Raw genomic sequence first — 26,118 nt, forward strand, 5'->3', positions numbered from 1 at the left:
GCAGGGAGTTCCATGTAGCGCAGAGAACAAATAGGGTTCAAAGGATGAGGAAGGTAACGATAAGAAGGGACGTCTTCACTCAGAGGATTGTAAAGCTGTGGGATGAGTGACTTGGGTAGGTCATTAGTGTGGACAGTACAAATGACCACGAGAGGTGATTTGACTTGTTTACGGAGAGTGAATGGATTGAGGGATATGGCGAGCTGGGGTTCATCTATGGGCATGTGGGGCCTGATGGCCTTCCTCATGTTGCTAAAATTTCTTATGTACAGTGAGGTGAAAGGGGAGGGATTTCCTCGCTCTGCTGTATTTACACTCAGGGCTGAAAGAGGGCAGCATAGACTTTCAGAACAAGGTCCCCAACTCCCTCCTTGTTTGAATTAAAAGGGAAATACCCACTCACTTACTTCAGTCAACTGATGATAAACTCTCACATGTACACACACAGGTACACTCTCACATATACACACACAAGTACACTCTCACATATAAACACACACAGGTACACTCTCACATACATACACACAGGTACACTCTCACATAGACACACACAGGTACACTCTTACATACACACACATAGGGACACTCTCACATAGACACACACAGGTACACTCTCACATACATACACACAGGTACACTCTCACATAGACACACACAGGTACACTCTTACATACACACACATAGGGACACTCTCACATAGACACACACAAGTACACTCTCACATACACACACATAGGGACACTCTCACATAGACACACACAGGTACACTCTCACATACACACACAATTACACTCTCACATATACACACACAGGTACACTCTCACATAGACACACACAGGTACACTCTCACATACACACACAATTACACTCTCACATATACACACACAGGTACACTCTCACATAGACACACACAGGTACACTCTCACATAGACACACAATTACACTCTCACATATACACACACAGGTACACTCTCACATAGACACACACAGGTACACTCTCACATAGACACACACAGGTACACTCTCACATATACACACACAAATACACTCTCACATACACACACACAGGTACACTCTCACATATACACACACAGGTACACTCTTACATAGAAACACACAGGTACACTCTCACATACACACACACAGGTACACTCTCACATAGACACACACAGGTACACTCTCACACACACCCACAGATACAATCTCACATAGACACACACAGGTACACTCTCACATATACACACACAGGTACACTCTCACAAACACACCCACAGATACAATCTCACATAGACACACACAGATACACTCTCACACACACACCCACAGATACAATCGCACATAGGCACACACAGGTACACACTCACATATACAAACACAGATACACTCTCACATATAGACACACAGGCACACTCTCACATATACACTCAGGTACACGCTCACATAGACACACACAGGTACACTCTCACATATACACACACAGGTACACTCTCACATATACACAAAGGTGCACTCTTATATATACACACAGGTACATTCTCACATATACACACACAGGTGAACTCTCACATAGACACACACAGGTACACTCTCACATATACACACACAGGTACACTCTCACATATACACAGGTATACTCTCACATAGACACACACAGGTAAACTCTCACATAGACATACACAGGTACACTCTCACATATACACAAAGGTGCACTCTTATATATACACACAGGTACATTCTCACATATACACACACAGGTGAACTCTCACATAGACACACACAGGTACACTCTCACATACACACACACAGGTACACTCTCACATAGACACACAGGTACACACTCAAATATACACACACAGGTGAACTCTCACATAGACACACACAGGTACACTCTCACATACACACACACAGGTACACTCTCACATAGACACACAGGTACACACTCAAATATACACACACAGGTACACTCTCACATATACACTCACAGGTGCACTCTCAAATATACACTCACAGGTACACTCTCACATATATACACACAGATACATTCTCACATATACACTCACAGGTACACTCTCACATATACACACACAGATACACTCTCACATATACACACAGGTACACTCTCATATATACACACAAATACAATCTCACACATACACACATAGATACACTCTCACATATACACACACAGGTACACTTTCAAATATATACACACAGGTACAATCTCACACACACACGCACAGATGCAATCTCACATATACACACACAGGGAAACTCTATATACACACAGGTACACTCTCACATACACACACACAAATACAATCTCACACACACACACATAGATACACTCTCACATATACACACACAGGTACACTTTCACATATACACACACAGGTACACTCTCATATACACACAAAGGTACACACTCACATATACACACAGGTACACTCTCACTTATACACAGAGGTACATTCTCACATATACACACACAGGTACATTCTCACATAGACCCATACTGGTACACTCTCACATATACACACAGGTACACCCTCACATATACACAGACAAATACAATCTCACACACACACACATAGATACACTCTCACATATACACACACAGGTACACTTTCACATATACACACACAGGTACAATCCCACACACACACACCCACAGATGCAATCTCACATATACACACACAGGGAAACTCTCACATAGACACACACAGGTACACTCTCATATACACACACAGGGACACTCTCACATATACACACAAAAGTACACACTCACATATACACAGGTACACTCTCACATATACACACAGGCACACTCTCACATATACACACACAGGTACACTCTCACATATACACACACAGATACACTCTCACATATACACACACAGGTTACTCTCACATATACACAAAGGTAGACTCTCAAAATTACACACACATGTACACTCTCACACATACACACAGGTACACACTCACATACACACACAGGTACACACTCACATATACACACACAGGTGCACTCTCACATAAACACACACAGGTACGCTCTCACATATATACACACAGGTACACTCTGACATATATACACACAGGTACACTGTCACATATACACACACAGGTACACTCGCACATATACACAGACACAGGTACACTCTCACATAGACACACACAGGTACAGTCTCACATATGCACTCACAGGTACACTCTCACATACACACACACAGGTACACTCTCACATATACACACAGGTACACCCTCACATATACACAGACAAATACAATCTCACACACACACACATAGATACACTCTCACATATACACACACAGGTACACTTTCACATATACACACACAGGTACAATATCACACACACACACCCACAGATGCAATCTCATATATACACACACAGGGAAACTCTCACATAGACACACACAGGTACACTCTCATATACACACAAAGGTACACACTCACATATACACACAAGTACACGCTTACATATACACAGAGGTACACTCTCACATATACACACACAGGAACACTCTCACATAGACACACACTGGTACACTCTCACATATACACACACAGGTACACTCTCACATAGACACACAAAGGTACACTCTCACATATATACACACAGGTACGCTCTCTCATATACACACACAGCTGCACACTCACATATACACACATCGGTATGCTCTCACATATACACACACAGGTACACTCTCACATAAACACACACAGGTATGCTCGCACATATACACACAGGTACACTCTCACATAGACACACACAGGTACACTCGCACATACACACACAGGTACACTCTCACATATACACACACAGGTACACTCTCACATATACACACACAGGTACACTCTCACATATACACTCTCACATATGCGAGCAAGCACTGAGTGCGAGTCATCAAAGAGTGCTGTGAGTTTGGGTAAGTGTGAATTAGGGTAAGTGGGGTGTTAGGTGCTCTTTTCAAACTTTAACTCTGTGGGTTGCAGTTAATAAGGCCTTTCTGGTGCAGAGTGACTGTTGCTAAACCATTTAACTGGTGTAACTAGAGGGATTGATTTAATTTAAATCCATTTAATTAAAGGGGATACTAGCATCTAAAATCTGGCAGAGGATGTCCATAACTAACAATAAAAATTTTAATTAATTACATAGAATGGAGCAGGTGATGTGTTACTGTTGCAAGATGTGGGAGCCAGTGAACCCCATTGAGGCTCACGGTGATTACGTCTGTGACAAGTGTCTGCTGCTGCAGGAACTCCAGCTCTGTGTTGATGAGCTGGAGTCTGAGCTTCAGACACTGCGACATATCAGGGAGGGGGAGAAGTACCTGGACTCTGTGTATCAGGAGGTGGTCACACTAATGAAGTTAATTAATTCAGATGTAGCCCATGGTCAGGGACAGGACGGTGTGACTACGAGTGAGGCAGGTACGGGGATCCAGGAGGTAGAGCTGGAGGAGCCGCAGCCCTTGCTCTTGTCCAACAGGTTTGACGTTCTTACTTCCTGTGGGGACAGGAGCAGGGACTGCAGGGAGGATGAGCAACGTGGCCACAGCACCGTGGAACAGGGGGCCATTCAAGAGGGGGGAGTAAATAGAAATGTTGTAGTGGTAGGGGATAGTATTATTAGGGGGATAGATAGAGTTCTCTGCAGCCGAGAGCGAGAGTCCCGAAGGCTGTGTTGCCTACCCGGTGCCAGGGTGAAGGACATCTCCTCTGGGCTGGAAAGAAATTTGCAGTGGGAGGGGGTGAAGCCAGTTGTCATGGTCCATGTTGGTACAAACGACGTAGATAGGACTAGGAAGCCGGTTCTGTTAAAGGAGTATGAGCAGCTAGGGGTCAAATTAAAGAACAGAACCTCAAGGGTCTGGATTATTACCTGAGCCACGAGCGAATTTGGCTAGGACAAATAAAATTAGAGAGTTAAATGCGTGGCTCAAAGACTGGTGTGGGAGAAATGGGTTTTGCTTCCTGGGACACTGGCACCAGTACTGGGGCAGGAGGGAGCTGTTCCATTGGGACGGGCTTCACTTGGCCAGTGCTGGGACTAGAGTCCTGGCGGATCATATAACTAGGGCTGTAAAGAGGGCTTTAAACTAACTAGTGGGTGGGAGGTTCCTAGAGAGCAAATAATAAAAATGACAACAGAGAAGATCATAGACTCAGGTAGCAGTGGGGAATTTAAAAACCAGAGCGTGTCAGGAAGGGGCAGAAGGTATGGAGTAAAAGGTAAAGTAATAAAAAGGGCAAGAGCAGGAACTAAGTGTCACAAAACATATTTGAAAGTTCTCTATCTGAATGCACGTAGCATTCGTAATAAAATAGACGAGTTAATGGTACAAATAACTACATATGGGTATGATCTTGTGGCCATTACAGAAACATGGCTGCAGGGTGACAATGCCTGGGAATTAAACATACCAGGTTATTTAACGATCAGGAAGGACAGGCAGGAAGGAAGGGGAGGTGGGGTGGCTATGTTAATAAAGGAAGGAATCACTGTAATACAGAGAAATTATATTGGGTCAAAAGATCAGGATAATGAAACAGTTTGGGTGGAGGTAAGGAATAATAAGGGGAAAAAAACACTAGTGGGCGTAGCCTATAGGCCTCCGAACAGTTGCAACTCTGTTGGACGGAGTATCAATCAGGAAATAGTTGAGGCTTGTAATAAGGGAACATCTATAATTATGGGAGATTTTAACTATCATATTAATTGGACAAATCAAATTGGGCAGGGCTGCCTTGAGGATGAGTTCATTGAGTGTATTAGCGATGGGTTTCTTGAGCAGTATGTAACTGAACCGACCAGGAGGCAAGCAACCTTAGATCTGGTCCTGTGTAACGAGACAGGATTAATTAAAAATGTCCTAGTAAAGGATCCCCTTGGAATGAGTGACCATAACATGGTTGAATTCCATATTCAATTAGAGGGTGAGAAGGTTGGATCTCAAACAAGCGTGCTAAGCTTGAATAAAGGAGACTATGAAGGTATGAGAGCGGAATTGAGTAGAGTGGATTGGGAAAATAGATTAAAGGGTAAGACGATACATGATTAGTGGTGTACATTTAAGGAGTTATATTATAACTTCCAAAAAATATATATTCCACTGATAAGAGAAAGGTGTAAAAGAAAAGACAGCCATCCGTGGCTAAGTAAAGAAATTAAGGATAGTATTCGACTAAAAACAAGGGCATATAAGGTAGCCAAATCTAGTGGGAGGATAGAGGATTGGAAAACTTTAAAAGACAGCAAAAAATAACAAAAAGATTGATTAAGAAAGGGAAGATAGATTATGAAAGTAAATTAGCAAAAAATATAAAAACAGATAGTAAGAGTTTTTATAGTTATATAAAAAGAAAAAGGGTGGCTAAAGTAAATGTTGGTCCCTTAGAGGATGAGACCGGGAAATTAATGGTGGGAAATATGGAGATGGCAAAAACACTGAATGAATATTTTGTATCAGTCTTTAAAGTAGAGGACACTAAGAATATCCCAACACTGGACAAACAGGGGGCTCTAGCGGGGGAGGAGCTAAACACGATCAAAATCACTAAGGAAGTGGTACTCGGTAAAATAATGGGACTCAAGGCGGATAAATCACCTGGACCTGATGGCTTACATCCTAGAGTCTTGAGGGAAGTGGCGGTAGGGATTGTGGATGCATTGGTAATAATTTTCCAAAACTCCCTGGACTCAGCAAAGGTCCCGGCAGACTGGAAAACTGCTAATGTAACACCCTTATTTAAAAAGGGCAGTAGACAGAAGGCTGAAAACTATTGACCGGTTAGCCTAACATCTGTGGTAGGTAAAATTTTGGAGTCCATTATTAAGTAGACAGTAACAGGACATTTGGATAATCATAATTTAATAGGACAAAGTCAGCATGGTTTTATGAAGGGGAAGTCATGTTTGACAAATTTGCTGGAGTTCTTTGAGAAAGTAACATATAGGGTGGATAAAGGGGAACCAGTGGACGTAGTGTATTTAGACTTCCAAAAGGCATTTGACAAGGCGCCACACAAAAGATTATTGCTTAAGATAAAAAATCACGGGATTGGGGGTAATATTCTGGCATGGATAGAGGATTGGCTATCCAACAGAAGGCAGAGAGTTGGGATAAATGGTTCATTCTCAGACTGGCAATCAGTAACTAGTGGTGTTCCACAGGGGTCAGTGCTGGGTCCCCAACTCTTTACAATCTATATTAACAATTTGGAGGAGGGGACCGAGTGTAACATATCAAAGTTTGCAGATGATACTAAGATGGGAGGGAAAGTAGTGAGTGAGGAGGACATAAAAAACCTGCAAGGGGACATAGACAGGCTAAGTAAGTGGGCAGAGATTTGGCAGATGGAATACAATACTGGAAAGTGTGAGATTATGCACTTTGGCAGGAAAAATCGTAGAGCAAGTTATTATCTTAATGGCAAGAAACTGGAAAGTACTGAAGTACAAAGGAATCTGGGGGTCCTGGTGCACGAAACTCAAAAGGTTAGTATGCAAGTGCAGCAAGTGATTAAGAAGGCCAATGGAATGTTGGCTTTCATTGCTAGGGGGATAGAATATAAAAATAGGGAGGTATTGCTTCAGTTGTACAAGGTATTGGTGAGACCGCACCTGGAATACTGCATACAGTTTTGGTGTCCATACTTAAGAAAAGGCATACTTGCTCTCGAGCCAGTACAAAGAAGGTTCACTCGGTTAACCCCGGGGATGAGGGGATGGACATATGAGGAGAGGTTGAGTAGATTGGGACTCTACTCAGTGGAGTTCAGAAGAATGAGAGGCGATCTTATTGAAACATATAAGATTGTGAAGGGGTTGGATCGGGTGGATGCGGGGAGGATGTTCCCGATGATGGGTGAAACTAGAACTAGGGGGCATAGTCTTAGAATAAGGGGCTGCTCTTTCAAAACTGAGATGAGGAGTAACTACTTCACTCAGAGGGTGGTAGGTCCATGGAATATGCTGCCCCAAAAAGCTGTAGAAGCTACATCCTTACATAAATTTAAAACAGAAATAGACAGTTTCCTAGAAGTAAAGGGAATTAAGGGTTACGGGGAGCGGGCAGGAATTTGGACATGAGTCTAGGTTCGGATCGGACATGGCCTTGTGGGTAGCGGAGCGTGCCCAAGGGCCGTGTAGCCTGAACCTGCTCCTATTTCGTGTCTCTTATTCTGTTAGATTCAGGAGATGGTTCTGTGATAGTAGATTGGTGGTTAGGATCAGATCAGCCATGATTTTATTGAATGGCGGAGCAGGCTCAAGGGGCCGATTGGCCTACTCCTGCTACTATTTCTTATGTTCTTATGTTCTTATATACACACAGGTACACTCTCAAATGCACACAGATACACTCTCACATATACACACACAGGTACACTCTAACATAGACAAACACAGATACATTCTCACATATAGATACACAGGCACACTCTCACATATACACCCAGGTACACTCTCACATAGAAACACACAGGTACACTCTGATATATATACACACAGGTACACTGTCACATATACACACACAGGTACACTCTCACATAGACACACACAGGTACACTCGCACATATACACAGACACAGGTACACTTGCACATATACACACACGGGTACAATCTCACATATACACACAAAAGTACACACTCACATATACACAGGTACACTCTCACATATACACACAGGTACAGTCTCACATATACACACACAGGTTACTCTCACATATACACACAGCTAGACTCTCAAAATTACACACACATGTACACTCTCACATATACACACAGGTACACTCTCACATATACATGCACAGGTACACACTCACATATACACACACAGGTACACACTCACATATACACACACAGCTACACTCGCACATATACACACACAGGTACACTCTCACATATACACACACAGGTACACTCTCAGATATACACACACAGGTACACACTCGCATATACACACACAGGTACACTCTCACATATACACACAAAGCTACACTCTCACATATAAACACACAGGTACACCCTCACATATACACACACAGGTACACTCTCAGATATACACACACAGGTACACACTCGCATATACACACACAGGTACACTCTCACATATATACACACAGGTACATCCTCACATATACACACAGGTGCACTCACACATATACACACAGGTACACTCACACATATACACACAGGTACACTCTCACAAATACAGACACAGGTACACTCTCACATATACACACACAGGTACACTCTCACATATACACAAAACTACACTCTCAAATACACACAGAAACACTCTCACATATACACACACAGGTACACTCTCACATAGACAAACACAGATACATTCTCACATATACACACACAGGCACACTCTCATATATACACACAGGTACACTCTCACATAGAAACACACAGGTACACTCTGACATATATACACACAGGTACAGTGTCACATATACACACACAGGTACACTCTCACATAGACACACACAAGTACACTCTCACATATACACACAAAAGTACACACTCACATATACAGAGGTACACTCTCACATATACACACAGCTACACACTCACATATACACACACAGGTACACTCTCACATATAAACACACAGGTACACTCTCACATATACACACATGTACACTCTCACATATACACACACAGGTACACTCTCACATATACACACACAGGTACACTCTCACATACACACACACAGATACACTCTCACATATACACACAGGTACACCCTCACATATACACAGACAAATTCAATCTCACACACACACATAGATACACTCTCACATATACACACACAGGTACACTTTCACATATACACACACAGGTACAATCTCACACACACACACACACAGATGCAATGTCACATATACACACACAGGGAAACTCTCACATAGACACACACAGGTGCACTCTCATATACACACAAAGGTACACACTCACATATACACACAGGTACACTCTCGCATATACACAGAGGTACACTCTCACATATACACACACAGGAACACTCTCACATAGACACACAAAGGTACACTCTCACATATAAACACACAGGTACACTCACATATATACACATCGGTACGCTCTCACATATACACACACAGGTACACTCTCACATAAACACACACAGGTATGCTCGCACATATACACACAGGTACACTCTCACATAGACACACACAGGTACGTTCGCACATATACACACAGGTACACTCTCACATATACACACACAGGTACACTCTCACATATACACTCTCACATATGCGAGCAAGCACTGAGTGCGAGTCATCAAAGAGTGCTGTGAGTTTGGGTAAGTGTGAATTAGGGTAAGTGGGGTGTTAGGTGCTCTTTTCAAACTTTAACTCTGTGGGTTGCAGTTAATAAGGCCTTTCTGGTGCAGAGTGACTGTTGCTAAACCATTTAACTGGTGTAACTAGAGGGATTGATTTAATTTAAATCCAATTAATTAAAGGGAATACTAGCATCTAAAATCGGGCAGAGGGTGCCCGTAACTAACAATAAAAAAATTAATTAATTACATAGAATGGAGCAGGTGATGTGTTACTGTTGTGAGATGTGGGAGCCGGTGAACCCCACTGAGGCTCACGGTGATTACGTCTGTGACAAGTGTCTGCTGCTACAGGAACTCCAGCTCCGTGTTGATGAGCTGGAGTCTGAGCTTCAGACACTGCGACACATCAGGGAGGGGTAGAAGTACCTGGACTCTGTGTATCAGGAGGTGGTCACACTTATGAAGTTAATTAATTCAGATGTAGCCCATGGTCAGGGGCAGGACGGTGTGACTACGAGTGAGGCAGGTACGGGGATCCAGGAGGTAGAGCTGGAGGAGTCGCAGCCCTTGCTCTTGTCCAACAGGTTCGACGTTCTTACTCCCTGTGGGGACAGGAGCAGGGACTGCAGGGAGGATGAGCAACATGGCCAAAGCACCATGGAACAGGGTGCCATTCAAGAGAGGGGAGTAAATAGAAATGTTGTAGTGGTAGGGGATAGTATTATTAGGGGGATAGATAGAGTTCTCTGTAGACGAGAGCGAGGGTCCCGAAGGCTGTGTTGCCTACCCGGTGCCAGGGTTAAGGACATCTCCTCTGGGCTGGAAAGAAATTTGCAGTGGGAGGGGGTGGATCCAGTTGTCGTGGTCCATGTTGGTACAAACGACGTAGATAGGACTAGGAAGCCGGTTCTGTTAAAGGAGTATGAGCAGCTAGGGGTCAAATTAAAAAACAGAACCTCAAGGGTAATAATCTCTGGATTATTACCTGAGCCACGAGCGAATTTGGCTAGGACAAATAAAATTAGAGAGTTAAATGCGTGGCTCAAAGACTGGTGTGGGAGAAATGGGTTTTGCTTCCTGGGACACTGGCACCAGTACTGGGGCAGGAGGGAGCTGTTCCATTGGGACGGGCTTCACTTGGCCAGTGCTGGGACTAGAGTCCTGGCGGATCATATAACTATGGCTGTAGAGAGGGCTTTAAACTAACTAGTGGGGGGGAGGTTCCTAGAGAGCAAATAATAAAAATGACAACAGAGAAGATCATAGACTTAGGTAGCAGTGGGGAAATTAAAAACCAGAGCGTGTCAGGAAGGGGCAGAAGGTATGGAGTAAAAGGTAAAGTAATAAAAAGGGCAAAAGCAGGAACTAAGTGTCACAAAACATATTTGAAAGTTCTCTATCTGAATGCACGTAGCATTCGTAACAAAATAGACGAGTTAATGGTACAAATAACTACATATGGGTATGATCTTCTGGCCATTACAGAAACATGGCTGCAGGGTGACAATGCCTGGGAATTAAACATACCAGGTTATTTAACGATCAGGAAGGACAGGCAGGAAGGAAGGGGAGGTGGGGTGGCTATGTTAATAAAGGAAGGAATCACTGTAATACAGAGAAACGATTTTGGGTCAAAAGATCAGGATAATGAAACAGTTTGGGTGGAGGTAAGGAATAGTAAGGGGAAAAAAACACGAGTGGGCGTAGTCTATAGGCCTCCGAACAGTTGCAACTCTGTTGGACGGAGTATCAATCAGGAAATAGTTGAGGCTTGTAATAAGGGAACATCTATAATTATGGGAGATTTTAACTATCATATTAATTGGACAAATCAAATTGGGCAGGGCTGCCTTGAGGATGAGTTCATTGAGTGTATTAGGGATGGGTTTCTTGAGCAGTATGTAACTGAACCGACCAGGGGGCAAGCAACCTTAGATCTGGTCCTGTGTAACGAGACAGGATTAATTAAAAAATGTCCTAGTAAAGGATCCCCTTGGAATGAGTGACCATAACATGGTTGAATTCCATATTCAATTAGAGGGTGAGAAGGTTGGATCTCAAACAAGCGTGCTAAGCTTGAATAAAGGAGACTATGAGGGTATGAGAGCGGAATTGAGTAGAGTGGATTGGGAAAATAGATTAAAGAGTAAGACGATACATGATCAGTGGTGTACATTTAAGGAGTTATTTTACAACTTCCAAAAAATATATATTCCACTGAGAAGAAAGGGGTGTAAAAGAAAAGACAGCCATCCGTGGCTAAGTAAAGAAATTAAGGATAGTATTCGACTAAAAACAAGGGCATATAAGGTAGCCAAATCTAATGGGAGGATAGAGGATTGGGAAAACTTTAAAAGACAGCAAAAAATAACAAAAAGATTGATTAAGAAAGGGAAGATAGATTATGAAAGTAAATTAGCAAAAAATATAAAAACAGATAGTAAGAGTTTTTATCTATATATATAAATCGGTACTTCTGTCATTCTGTCATTCTGTCTATCTGTCTATCTGTCTATCTGTCATCGCGTGTGCGTTGCGGGTATGCACTCGAAAGTTACAGGGCGTACCTACGCGCGCGTTACCTCCAAAGAAAGCTTACACTTCCGAGACGGTTTTAAGCGTATTTACGTTTCGGCCGGGCTAAAATTGCGCCCGCGGTATCCCAAAAACCTTCAACATTCCGCTCATTAGCATCTCATTATCCGCTCATTAGCGACAGAGTGACCTCGAGCTCGACCAATCGTACGCCGGGTTGCTGGTGTGTGCCGCCGGGCCAATCGGTGCGCGTGTGGCCGGGCTTTATCGTTCTGAACTGAGGTGAGTCGCCACCATCTTGATTCCAAACTTTTCCTTTCTTTTTCCCGCTTTCTGCGTCTTAAAAAAAAACGTTGCTTTTAAAACACATATTGTTTTTTAAAAAAATGATTTAGAAAGTAATTAACTTATCTAATCTCATTAATTTTCCTACCTTTCCCCGTTTTTCCAGGTAGGCCTAGAAGCCTCGGCGTCTCCTCCGCACCCACGCCCGAGCTAGGCACCTCCCGGCCCCACTCGAAGGCTGGAGGGCCGAGCCTCAGCCCAGCGCCGCTAGGGTGCGCGCGCAGCAGGAGCTGAGACGTCTCTCTCTGCCGGGGCTTGCTGAGCGTCCAGCGTTACCCTGGCAACCGGGCCCGCCGGACGTCTCGCACAGCCGCAATCGGCGGTCTTCACCTCGGGGGGAGGCGGGGGCGGCCGCGACCCTCGGGGGGGTGGGGGGGGCCGCGACCCTCAGGGGGGGGGGCCGCGACCCTGGGGGGGGCCGCGCGCGCAGCAGGAGCAGCTGAGACGCGGCGTCTCTCTCTCTGGCTTGGTCAGCGTCACGGTTGCCCTGGCAACCGGGCCCGCCAGCCGAGAGAGACGCCGCGTCTCAGCTCCTGCTGCGCGCGCAATCGGCGGTCTTCACCTCCGGGGGGCGGCGGGGGAGGGCGCGACCCTCGGGGGGGGGCGCCCGCCGCCCTCCCTCCCCTCCCTCCCCCCCCGCCCTCCATCCCCCCTCCCCCGCCCTTCCCCCCGCCCTCCCTCCTCCCCTGCCCTTCCTCCCCCCCGCCCTCCCTCCCCCCGGCCCTCCCTCCCCCCCGCCCCCCCTTCCCCGCCCTCCCTTCCCCTCCCTCCCCTCCCCCCCTCCCTTCCCCCCTCCCCTCCCCCCGCCCTCCCTTCCCCGCCCTCCCCTTCCCCGCCCTCTCCCTCCCCCTCCCCCTCCCCACTCCCCTCCCCCCCGCCCTCCCTCCCCCTCCCCTCCCCTCCGCCCTCCCTCCCCCACCCCTCCCTCTCTTCCCCCCACCCCTCCCCTCCCTCTCTTCCCCCCAGTCGCTCTCTCTCTTCCCCCCAGTCGCTCTCTCTCTCTCTTCCAACAACAACATGCCCTCGAAAAAGCCTCGGCACCGCCGGGCACTTCAGCTAGTAGTTATATAAAAAGAAAAAGGGTGGCTAAAGTAAATGTTGGTCCCTTAGAGGATGAGACCGGGAAATTAATGGTGGGAAATATGGAGATGGCAAAAACACTGAATGAATATTTTGTATCAGTCTTTAAAGTAGAGGACACTAAGAATATCCCAACACTGGACAAACAGGGGGCTATAGCGGGGGAGGAACTAAACACGATCAAAATCACTAAGGAAGTGGTACTCGGTAAAATAATGGGACTCAAAGCGGATAAATCACCTGGACCTGATGGCTTACATCCTAGGGTCTTGAGGGAAGTGGCGGTAGGGATTGTGGATGCATTGGTAATAATTTTCCAAAACTCCCTGGACTCACACAGGTACACTCTCACATAGACACACACAGGTACACTCTCACATAGACACACAGGTACACTCTCAAATATATACACAAAAGTACACACTCACATATACACAGGTACACTCTCACATAGACAAACATAGGTACACTATCACACATATACACACAGGTACACTCTCATATATACACACACAGGTACACACTCACATATACACACACAGGTACACACTCGCATATACACACACAGGTACACTCTCACATATACATACAAAGGAACACTCACATAAAAAGACACAGGTACACTCTCACATATACACACACAGGTACACTCTCACATATACACACAAAGGTACACTCTCACATATAAACACACAGGTACACGCTCACATATACACACAAAGGTACACTCTCACATATAAACACACAGGTACACTCTCACATAGACACACACAGGTACACTCGCACATATACACACAGGTACACTCTCACATATACACACACAGGTACACTTTCAAAAATATACACACAAGCACACACTCACTTATGCACACAAGTACACTCTCACGTAGAAACACACGGGAACACTCTGACATATATACACACAGGTACACTGTCACATATACACACAGGTACACTCTCACATAGGCACACACAGGTAAACTCTCACATAGACATACACACGTACACTCTTAAAAATACGCACAGGTACACTCATACACACACAGGTACACTCTCACATATACACAGACATAGGTACACTCGCACATATACACACAGGTACACTCTCATATAGACACACACAGGTACACTCGCACATATACACACAGATACACTCGCACATATACACACACAGGTACAATCTCACATAGACACACACTGGTACACTTTCACACATACACACACAGGTACACTCTCACATAGACAAACACAGGTACACTCTCACATATACACACAGGTACAATCTCACATAGACACACACTGGCACACTTTCACAGATACACACACAGGTACACTCTCACATAGACAAACCTAGGTACACTCTCACATATACACACATAGGTACACTCTCACATAGACACACAGAGGTAGACTCTCACATAGACACACACAGGTACACTCTCACATATACACACACAGGAACACTCTCACATATATACACACAGGTACACACTAGCATATACACACATATATACACACAGGTACACACTAGCATATACACACACAGGTACACTCTCACATATATACATGCAGGTACACACTCACATATAAACACACAGGTACACTCTCACATACACACACAAAGGTACACTCTCACATATAAACACACAGGTACACTGTCACATATACACACAGGTACACTTTCACATATATACACACAAGTACGCTCTCACATATACACACACAGGTGCACACTCACAATAATACACACAGGTACGCTCTCACATATATACACACAGGTACATACTCACATAAACACACACAGGTACACTGGCATATATACACACAGGTACAATCCCACATAGAAACACACAGGTACACTCGGACATATACACACAGGTACACTCTCACATACACACACACAGGTACACTGTCACATAGACACACACAGGTACACTCTCACATATACACACAGGTACACTCTCAAATACACACAGATACACTCTCACATACACACACACAGGTACACTCTCACATAGACAACCACAGATACATTCTCACATATACATACACAGGTACACTCTCACATATGCACACAGGTACACTCTCACGTAGAAACACACAGGTACACTCTGACATATATACACACAGGTACACTGTCACATATGCACACACAGGTACACTCACACATATACACTGACACAGGTACACTTGCACATATATACACATGTACACTCTCTCATATACACACATAGGTACACTTTCACATAGACACACACAGGTAAACTCTCACATAGACACACAGTTAAACTCTCACATATACACACAGGTGCACTCTCACATATGCACACACAGGTGCACTCTCACATATACACACACAGGTACACTCTCCAATACACACACACAGGTACACTTTCACATATACACACACAGGTACACTCTCACATATACACACAAAGGTACACTCTCACATATACACACACAGGTACACTCTCACATATACACACACAGGTACACTCTCACATATACACTCACAGGTGCACTCTCAAATATACACACACAGATACACTCTCACATATAAACACACAAATACAATCTCACACACACACACATAGATACACTCTCACATATGCACACACAGGTACACTTTCACATATACACACACAGGTACAAACTCACACACACAAACCCACAGATGCAATCTCACATATACACACACAGGGAAACTCTCGCATAGACACACACAGGTACACTCTATTATACACCAAAATGTACAATCTCATATATAAACACACAGGTACACTCACATAGACACGCATAGGTAGACTCTCACATAAAAACACATCGGTACGCTCCCACATATACACACACAGGTACACTCTCAGATAAACACACACAGGTGCGCTCTCACATATGCACACACAGATACACTCTCTTATATACACACAAAGGTACACTCTCACATATAAACACACAGGTACACTCTCACATATAAACACACAGGTACACACTCACATATACACACACAGGTACACTCTCACATATACACACAAAGGTACGCTCTCACATATAAACACACAGGTACACTCACATGTACACACACAGGTACACTCTCACATATACATACACAGGTACACTCTCACATATATACACACAGGTACACTCTCACATAGACACACACAGGTACACTCTCACATATATACACACAGTTACACTCACGTATACACACAAAGGTACACACTCACATATACACACACAGGTACACTCGCACATATACACACAGGTACACTCTCACATAGACACACAGAGGTACACTCTCACATATACACACAGGTATACTCTCACATATACACACAAAGGTACGCTCTCACATATAAACACACAGGTACACTCACATGTACACACACAGGTACACTCTCACATATACATACACAGGTACACTCTCACATATATACACACAGGTACACTCTCACATAGACACACACAGGTACACTCTCACATATACACACACAGGTACACTCTCACATATACACACAAAGGTACACTCTCACATATACACACACAGGTACACTCTCACATATACACACACAGGTACACTCTCACATATACACTCACAGGTGCACTCTCAAATATACACACACAGATACACTCTCACATATAAACACACAAATACAATCTCACACACACACACATAGATACACTCTCACATATGCACACACAGGTACACTTTCACATATACACACACAGGTACAAACTCACACACACAAACCCACAGATGCAATCTCACATATACACACACAGGGAAACTCTCGCATAGACACACACAGGTACACTCTATTATACACCAAAATGTACAATCTCATATATAAGCACACAGGTACACTCACATAGACACACATAGGTAGACTCTCACATAAAAACACATCGGTACGCTCCCACATATACACACACAGGTACACTCTCAGATAAACACACACAGGTGCGCTCTCACATATGCACACACAGATACACTCTCTTATATACACACAAAGGTACACTCTCACATATAAACACACAGGTACACTCTCACATATAAACACACAGGTACACTCTCACATATACATACACAGGTACACTCTCACATATATACACACAGGTATACTCTCACATAGACACACACAGGTACACTCTCACATATATACACACAGTTACACTCACATATACACACAAAGGTACACACTCACATATACACACACAGGTACACTCGCACATATACACACAGGTACACTCTCACATAGACACACAGAGGTACACTCTCACATATACACACAGGTATACTCTCACATAGACACACACAGGTACACTCTCACATATACACACAGGTACACTCTCACATATACACACACAGGTACACTCTCACATAGACACACACAGGTACACCTGCATATAACCTCACACAGGTACACTCTCACATATACACACAAGTACACTTTCACATATACACACACAGGTACACTCTCACATATACACACACTGGTACACTCTCACATAGACACACACACAAGTGCACTGCCACATAGACACAGAGGTACACTCTCACATATACACACACAGGTAAACGCACACATAGACACACACAGGTACACTCTCACATATACACACAGGTACACTCTCAGATATATACACACACAGGTACACTCTCACATAGACACACACAGGTACACTCTCACATATACACACACAGGTATATGCTCACAAAAACACACACAGGTACACTCTCACATAGACACACAGGTACACTCTCACATAGACACACACTGGTACACTCTCACATATACACACACACAGGTACACTCTCACATAGACACACAGGTACACTCTCACATATGCACATGCAGGTTCACTCTCACATACACACACACAGGTACACTCTCACATAGACACTCACAGGTACACTCTCACATATACAGACTGGTACACACTGACATGTACATACACAGGGACACTCTCACATATACACACAGGTACACTCTCACATATACACACACAGGTACACTCTCACATATACACACTCACAGGTACACTCTCACATAGACACACACATATACACTCTCACATATACACACACAGGTATACACCACATATACACACACAGGTACACTCTCACATATACACACAGTTATACTCTCACATATATACACACAGGTACACGCTTACATAGACACACACAGGTACACACTCACATATACACACACAGGTACACTTTGACATATACACACAGGTATACTCTCACATAGACACACGCAGGTACACTCTCAAATAGACACACACAGGTACACCCGCACATATACACACACAGGTACACTCTCGCATATACACACAGGGACACTCTCATATATACATACAGGTACACTCTCACATATATACACACAGGTACACTCTCACATAGACACACACAGGTACACTCTCACATATACACACATCGGTACGTTCTCACATATACACACACAGGTACACTCTCACATAAACTCACACAGGTAAACTCTCACATATACACACAGGTGCACTCTTATATATACACACAGGTACACTCTCATATATACACACACAGGTACACTCTCACATACACACACACAGGTACACTCTCACATTTACACACAGGTACACTCTCACATCGACACACACAGGTACACTCTCACATACACACACACAGGTACACTCTCACATAGACACACACAGGTACACTCTCACATACACACACACAGGTACACTCTCAGATATACACACATAGGTACACTCTCATATAGACACACAGGTAGACTCTCATATACACACAGGTGCATTCTCACATTGACACACAGGTATACTCTCACATATACACACAGGTACACTCTCACATAGACACACAGGTACACTCTGACATATACACACAGAAATACACTCTCACATAGACACACACAGGTACACTCTCACATTTACACACACAGGTACACTCTCACATACACACACACAGGTACACTCTCACATAGACACACACAGCAACACTCTCACATATACACACACAGGTACACTCTCACATACACACACACACAGCTACACTCTCACATACACACACACACAGGTACACTCTCACATCGACACTCACAGGTACACTCTCACATATAAACACATGTACACTCTCACATATACACACAGACAGGTACACTCTCACATAGACACTCACAGGTACACTCTCACATAGACACACAGGTATACACTCACATACACACACACAGATACACTCACACAGATACATGGACACTCTCACAGATGCACACATTTTATTGCTGGACAGCGATCAGGAGCTGCAACTCTGCCTGATTTTCTTCCCCGAGGTCAGCTGAGGCCAATTTTAGTGACCTACTCCTGTCCCAGCTAGGACCATTTCATTCACCACAGGTTAAACCTGATCTTTGAAGTGTTTTCCTTCTTTGTGTGTGGTGAGACAGTGTTACAGGTTGAGTGTTTCAGCTCCTTGTATATTTTCAGATACTTTCTGTGTTTTATATGTTAATATAATCCTTTATTATTGCTATTGATAGGAAGTTCCACTGAAGTCTGCAATTGCAATAGAATCATTTGGATTTCTATGTGTTTGTACGATAGTTGATGGCCTGCATATGAGACATTAAACCGAGGCACCATCCGTCTGTTCCAGTGGCTCAGTGAATGTTAAAGATCCCATGGCACTAATGAAAGAACAACAGGGTAGACCTTGACTTTATGCGATAGTATAAAACAGTCAATTGCGAGTCGGCAGCCTGTTTTACATCCTCCCCATTTTTCTTTCCACTGACGGCAATCGGGAGAGATGTTCCTGTTTCTGTTCTGTCTCGCCATCTTCTTTGGCGCTGCTCTTGAGCTGTCAATGGAAATAAAAATGGGGAGGGATGTTAACTGGGCTGCCGACTCGCTGTCGCCCGTTTCACACTATCGCGCGACATCAAAGATCTACTTCCGCAGTGTCCTGGCCAACCTCCGCCTCTCAACCAACACCAGCACCGTGAACAGACAAATTGGCCATAGCTGTTTGTGGGGATCTTGCCATGCAACGCGAATGGCTGGCACGCTCGCTGGGATACCTGACCGCACCCACCGCACTCCAACGCTCTTTATTGTCTGTGAGGCACTTTCAGACGTTTGTGAGAGATGCGATAAGGAGCGAACTCCTTTCCCTTTAAGAAGCCTCAGTGACCGACGGGTCCGCGGACCAGGGTAGGAGGAGGGTGAGACCGCGCTTGGTCCGCGCGATGGGTGGTCGCGGTCTCGGAGAGCAGACTTGGCTTCTCTTTATTGCCAAGATGAACACACAGGAGAGTCGGCAAAACACGAGTCAAAAATAAAGAAAGAGGAGGAAAGATTCAGCTTATTCACAAAGCGTCAAAGGAGTGGGGGGGCGGCAGGCTCCTTGCTGTCACAGAAGCTGGGCAGAGTGCCAATGAAAAGCTGGACAGACCTGGCATTCATTGGCCTGGGAAAATTATGGGCTGCCGCAGTAGTCAAGTACCGAGTCAGATTAAATCCGAGCCTATCTCCCCCGTTGGGTTCTGCCCAGCCCCCCATTATAAGTCGATAGAGAAACAGACAGTGTCTCACGTTACAGCAACAAGCTCGAATCTGCTGATTTTTTTTTGTGTGTGTGTGTGTGGCAGGGATACAGAGGGGGAGAAAACAAACGGTTTCTGGGAATGTTTTTGGCCATCGGGCATTCAGTTCAATAACCCTTCACTCTGTTTATCTTCAGTTTTTTCAGTTTGAGCTGAAATCTGCCTGGAAGTGTTCGACTGGCATTCATTTTAAGGTGGAATAAATAGATATTTTACACAGAATCATATCGAATATACAGAAACAGGTCATTCGGTTCAACCAGTCCATTTATGCTCCTCTTGAGGCTCCTCCCACCCTTCCGCACCTACCTCTATCAGCATAGCCCTCTATTTCCTTCTCCCTCATGTGCTTATCTAGCCTCCCCTTAAATGCATCTATACCATTCACCACAACTACGCCACGTGGTAGCGAGTTCTCTGGGTAAAGAAGTTTCTTCTGTTTGATTTCTTGGTGAATATCTTATATTGAATTTTCTTTTAAATCAATGGAAATAATGGTGAACTAAAAATAAAATTGTTATCAAAATTCATCCTTACTCTTTTTAATTGTTTTTTTTACAGGATCCTGAAAGTGAGATTTTCTCATTAAAACAGATCTTGATGGGAGAGACTCTGGGTTAGATCTTGGCCCCGTTTTACACCTCTCCCGATTTTTATTTCCATTGAAGTCAGCCGCACACAACCCAGAACTCTACCACACCCCAGCCCAGCACAGGCCCTATCTAGACCACACCTTCCACTTCCCCATCCCTCAGTGCTCTCCCCTGTGCCGGTGCTCAACCATTTCCCAGAATGTTCACAGACTCCAGGCCCCCACCGCCACAGTTTTCCCAGACCCACAACCCCATTAAGTTCTCTCAGTCTCCTCCTTATTCTCGCTGACATCTTCTCCCCCTGGGATCCCAGCAGCCCCCTTCAACCTGACATATAAGTACATGGTGGTGCATTTTCGCAGGTAAATAAGGGGGAAAAATTCAGATGTTTGCACCTACAGTTAGCGCCTTAAGAGGGCGCTAATAGGGCGCAAAGCAACTAGCGCAGCGATGTTTGCGCCGCTCGCGAAATTAACTAGACATTTTGCGGCAGGGCTAAACACTACCACCACGATCTCCTGCGCCGGCAAATTGTGACGTCAGTTGAGTGCGCAACACCCCGTTAGCGCCCCGGACTGGATATTGAGTGGTGCCCCCTGCCTTACCGCCTGCCGCTAGCAACGACAGGTTGAGGGGAGCGCTATGCTGTCAGAAATGGACTGGGGGAGCGCTATTTAAAGGCGACCGCTTCCTGCCTTTTTTTGTCGGTGACATTTTTGCACCACGCATTCTGAGAGAGAGAGAGAGAGACTTCTGGAGAGATTCAACGCTGTGTGAAGGAGTTTTGGGTACTGAGCAGCACTTTGCAGGTTCATTTTGATTTGCCCTTCCTTGCTTCGCCAGCGCTCTGAGGTAGCGCCTCGCTCCTCGGCCTTTGCGCCTTAAGACAGGTGTGAAGCGGAGCGGCGGCGAGTACTTAAAGCGCGGCAGAGACCAGGTAGGCGTACTAATCTAAATCTCAGAGAGAGGGAGAGAAGTAAAAAGTAATCGAAGTGTGATGTCACCAGAAAGCAGGTAAGTGATTGGTTGGTGAGTATTTCTCTCTTCTTAAAATGTTAATTCTGTGATTCATAGTTTCTGAAGTCTCTGTCGTGTAGCGGGGACTGTTGGTAAACCAAGGCCCTTAAATATACCATTTAACTGTAGTGTAATTGGTGGGATTGATTTGATTTAATTTAATTGCAATTAATTAAAGGGTAAGTCATGGCAGGACAGCCCGGTGCTGTGGTATGCTCCTCCTGCGCCATGTGGGAACTCAGGGACACTTCCTGTGTCCCTGACAACTATGTGTGCAGGAAGTGTGTCCAGCTGCAGCTACTGGCAGGCCGCATTGCGGCGCTGCAGCTGCGATTGGATACATACTGGACCATTCGCGAGGCTGAGGACGTCGTGGATATCACGTTTGATCAGTTGGTCACACCGCAGGCAAAGGTTGGACAGGCAGAAAGGGAACGGGTGAACAACAGACAGAGTACTAGGCACAGGCAGGTAGTGCAGGGGTCCCCTGTGGACATCCACCTCTCAAACAGATACACTACTTTGAGTACTGTTGGGGGGGATGGCTTATCAGAGGAAGGCAGCAGCAGCCAACTTCCTGGCACCAGGGGTGGCTCTGCTGCACAGGACATGAGGAAAAAGAGGGGTAGAGCTATAGTAATGGGGATTCTATTGTAAGGGGAATAGATAGGCGTTTCTGCAGCCGCAAACAAGACTCCAGGATGGTGTGTTGCCTCCCTGGTGCAAGGGTCAAGGATGTCTCAGAGCGGCTGCAGAACATCTTGGAAGGGGAGAGTGAACAGCCAGTTGTCATGGTGCATATAGGTACCAATGATATAGGTAAAAAACGGGATGAGGTCCTAAAAGCTGAATATAGGGAGTTAGGAGGTAAATTAAACAATAGGACCTCAAAGGTAGTAATCTCAGGATTGCTACCAGTGCCACGTGCTAGTCAGAGTAGAAATAGAAGGATATTTCAGATGAATACGTGGCTAGAGGAATGGTGCCAGGGGGAGGGATTCAAATTCCTGGGATATTGGAACCGGTTCTGGGGGAGGTGGGACCAGTACAAACCGGACGGTTTGCACCTGGGCAGGGCCAGGACCGACGTCCTAAGGGGAGTGTTTGCTAATGCTCTGGGGGAGGGTTTAAACTAAAATGGCAGGGGGTTGGGAACCTGAGCAGGGGGACAGAGGAAAGAGAAACAAGGATAAAAGCAAAAGATAGGAAGGAGAAAAACAAAAGTGGCAGTCAGAGAAATCAACGGTTTAAATCAAACATGGCCACAGTAAATAATAATTCTAATAGGTCTAAGAGCGTTAAAAAAACAAGCCTGAAGGCTTTGTGTCTTAATGCGAGGAGCATTCATAATAAGGTGGATGAATTAGCTGCGCAAATTGAGGTAAACGAATATGATTTGATTGGGATTATGGAAACATGGCTCCAGGGTGGCCAAGGCTGGGAACTCAACATCCAGGGGTATTCAATATTCAGGAAAGATAAGCAAAAATGAAAGGGAAGTGGGGTGGTATTTGTTGTATCCGTGTGTTAATGGAGACACGGAATGCAGGAGTTGGTTTAACAGGTGTTTACTGAACAAAGTCTGGAGGTGAACTAACAGATACAAGACGCTATACAGGCTTATATAGCCGAGTGGTCACTACCGGTATTACAGTACACAGGGGCTTTTAAAGGTACATACACTACAATTCCTCCCCTTTTAGATAATTAGTACATAACATTTTAATTAATCATTAATTAACATGTTTACCAGAACAATAATCTACACATTTGCTGCAGTTAATCAATTATAAGTCAGTCTCTCTGGAGGCTTCCTGACTCGGTCCGGATAACACCTCGGTGGTGTAGTATTCTTTTGGCAAGGTCGATTCGGCTTGAATGCCAGTGTCGGGTTCATCTGGTTCCAGTATCACCGGATCAGAGCTAGATACTATGGGTATCTCTGCTTCATCATTAGGCGTACCGAGTTGTGGTGTAGGTTGTCCCTTTTCGGATGACTCTATGATCTGGTCAGCATGGCGCCTTATTATGCTTTCTCCAATGTCCACGGTATACATCAGCGGTCCTAGTCGTGTGCAAATAGTTCCAGGCTGCCATTTCTCGGTACGGTAGTCCCGGGCCAAAACTTGTTGACCTATCTGGAAGGTTTTAGTTGGCCTTTCATTCATGCCTTGAAATTGCCGGTTCTCTACGTCCCTTCTGATGTTTGGCTTGATCAAATCCAGCCGGCATCTTAGTCTTCTATTGAAAAACATCATGGCGGGAGTTTGGTTTGTAACCACATGTGTTGCATTCCTGTACGCAAACAAGAAGTTATCTACCTTATGTTGTAGATTTATGTCTTCATTACCCATGGCCTTTATGGCCTTCTTGAAGGTCTGGACAAACCTTTCAGCTAATCCATTGGTGGCGGGATGGTATGGGGTGGACATGTAGTGCTTAACCCCATTGTTTTTTAAGAACTTCCTGAATTCTTCGGACACAAATTGCGGTCCATTATCAGAACAGATCTGTTCAGGCAGCCCATTCCTGGCAAATATGGTCCTTAATACTGTGGTGGTTTTTTCCGTAGTGGTGGAGGGCATCTTTATTACCTCCAG

Source organism: Somniosus microcephalus, chromosome 9, assembly GCF_052327205.1.
Source record: "Somniosus microcephalus isolate GS21.2 chromosome 9, FLI_Smic_1.0, whole genome shotgun sequence".
Lineage (NCBI taxonomy): Eukaryota > Metazoa > Chordata > Chondrichthyes > Squaliformes > Somniosidae > Somniosus > Somniosus microcephalus.